This window comes from Cryptomeria japonica, chromosome 3, assembly GCF_030272615.1.
Source record: "Cryptomeria japonica chromosome 3, Sugi_1.0, whole genome shotgun sequence".
NCBI lineage: Eukaryota > Viridiplantae > Streptophyta > Pinopsida > Cupressales > Cupressaceae > Cryptomeria > Cryptomeria japonica.
The window spans coordinates 555,169,446-555,172,452 of record NC_081407.1 but is presented as its reverse complement, the minus strand read 5'-3'; the positions used below and the strand labels follow the sequence as shown (position 1 = coordinate 555,172,452).

At 32.5% G+C, this 3,007-nt stretch overlaps 1 pseudogene; it reads left to right on the top strand.

Moving 5' to 3' along the window:
- The first annotated feature begins 895 nt into the window (after positions 1-895).
- LOC131070521 (polygalacturonase-like) lies at positions 896-3,007 on the top strand (annotated as a pseudogene).

The following is a 3,007-nucleotide window of genomic DNA, read 5'->3' as shown; positions in this document are numbered from 1 at the left end:
GGTTCCACCAAACAAGTAAGCACAAAGATTTGTTTCCTAAATTTTTTTAAATGAGGTATGTCTTTTGATAATTTTAATCTAATATAGATACTCACATACTATTCATAAAAATAAAATAAAAGTAAAAATAATTAATATTAAATAAATATAATTAAAATAATATAATTTTAAAATAACATTGATTTAAAATTATAATAATTAAAAATCACTACAAATATTTTAATTACAATATTACTCAATGTTATATGACACTTGTTTCAATATTCTTTTATGTTCTGAACATCTGTTTTAAGTAAAAGAATATTGAACGGAGAAATAGGAAAAATCAAATGATTGCTATTGTTCGATTGCGTTTGCATTTCGATTTCTGTGGTAGTCTGTCATTTGATAGGAAGCTGAAATAGGAAAAATCAAATGATCTGGTATTGTTCGATTGGCTTCCATTTCGATTTCTGTGGTAGTCCATTATTTGATAGGTAAGCTGAAATAGGAAAAATCAAATTATCTGGTATTGTTCGATAGAAAAAAACAAATGATCTGGTATAGTTCAATTGGGTTTGCATTTCGATTTCTGGGGTAGTCTGTTATTTGATACGTGGTTTGCATTTAGAGAATCTAAGACGATCAATAAACAAGCATTCCAAAGCCATTCATTTGCTGAAAGAGTGCTGTTACCACACACGGTAGACCTAACAAAGACTCACGACTTGTGATGTAAATCAAACCAAGATCTAAGTATCCCTTTCCTTGCAGGTAGCAACTTAGTAGTAATCAGAATAGTTCCTAATATAGTATAAACAGGCATTATTTAACGCTCACTCATCTCCTTCACTCATACCTTAGGTCTCTTTCTCTAATTCACATTTGACTGAATCTTAGTTAGGCTCTAATTCTAATGAGATCAATGGCTCGACCAGGTCAAAATCTTCATGTGAAAAATTTGGTCTTGGTGGCCTTATATTTGGTCATCATGGCAGTTGAAGCCCAGTTAATCACATCCAGTAACAGATATCTTAGGGCTTCTACAATATCTCTGGCTTCTACTCAGGGTAGTAATGGAAGAAGTTTTGGCGTACAAAATTATGGTGCAGTGGGTGATGGAGAGCACGACGATACTGAGGTCCTCTTATCATTTATCCTCTTGTTCCTAACATTAAGATCTTATTTACTGCCACTTTAACAGTTTCTATCTTGAGTAACAGAAAGTTTACATCTTATTATTAAGGACTCCAAAATCTTATGTCTTATTAAAATTCTAATGGTTTTCAGGCGTTTACTCGTGCATGGAATGATGCTTATAAAGCGTCGTCTGCAACTTTGAATGTGCCAGGTGGCAAGACTTTTCTGGTCAACAATCTAAATTTCCAGGGACCGTGTCAGCCTGGTTTCACATTTCAGGTCTAAAATTTGAACATAACCCTAAAGGATTCAAAAACAATGGATTTAATACATCTCATTTTGTCGAGAAATTGTATAGTTCTATGCTATTTGTATTTGTAGTAAGAATAGTAATCCTTCTCCAAAGTTTACCAAACTCTAGATTAATTCTATGTTTGATCCTCATTCTGTAATTTTGTGCAGTGATTCGAGAATATGGTAGTAACTCAAGACATTTTTTTAATTTTTATTTTACTAGGTCGATGGAATTATTGTTGCCCCAGAAAATCCGAGCAGCTGGAAGAGCACATATGTGTGGTTGTTGATCAAGCATCTTTAACAATTTACATTGACTGGGGTAAACATAAAAGTAGACCAACGGTTAGTAACCATTTACACTGCTGAACTTCTCTTGTGTGTTTCTAGTTTCTGATACAGAATATATGTAAAATACTACCTAAACTAGAACCTTAATATATGTAAAATTTTACCTAAACCTGCACAGTAAGGTTCTAGTTTGAATTTTCAAACAGAATTTGCAGATGAATGAGGAAAAATAAATAAAGCCTGTAAAACCGGAGTTATTTTTTTAATTAGCTTACAATAAAGAAAGCAACATCAGTTTTTCAATACACAGGAATAAAACAGAAAGCAGCGAGTATCTTCCATAAAGCATGAATAAAAATAGGTCCGTAAAGCATGGGAAAAAAATACTTACATGCGCTAAAATTATAGATGCATATCATATGACTTTCTTTTTTCCAAAGGCCATTCAATTCAATGATGTGAAAGGGAGTGCACTGAGTGGACTGAAGGTGACAAACAGTCCTCAATTTCATGTCACATTGACAAATTGTGAGAGTGTCCAGATCGTGGGTATTACCATTCAGGCACCAGAAAGCAGCCCAAACACTGATGGAATTGATACGTTCCAATCCACAAATATAGTCATAAAAGATTCCACTATTGGAACAGGTAAAGGAATGAGGAATGTGGCAAATATATTCATTTTCAGATTTTGTTTTAAATAAAACAGTTTGAATTTCCAAGGGTGAATTGTCTTAGTGATAAATATTTTGGACCATAAATAGTTTGGATTATATTTCAAGATTCATCAGTAACATTCTTTGATTATCAAAGTACACTCTATGATACATCAATGATTTTATTTGATTACAAGTTAAAAAACTGATAAAAGAAAATGGATGCGACAATTATAATTAAAAAATTTCATATCATAGATTAATTATGATCTCAGATTTTTTCTTTTATTCTTAAATATAATATTAAATAGCAGAGATTATATGTGAATAGAGACATATGAGTACATGGAAGTTTGATGACTGCAGGAGATGACTGTGTGGGGATAGGTGATGGGTCTTCAAATATTAACATCAATGATATCACATGCAGTCCAGGCCATGGAATAAGGTGATTAACGCTCTTAATAAACACAAATCCCTTAACAGCTAATAATAATTTATGTCTGTCTAAATATGTTAGGCATGAGAAATTCTTTATATTATTTGTATAATTTTGCAGCATTGGAAGTCTTGGAAGAGGAAACACGAAAGCAGATGTCCATTCTATTCACGTGGACGGCGCCAAGTTGACATCAACAAGGAATGGA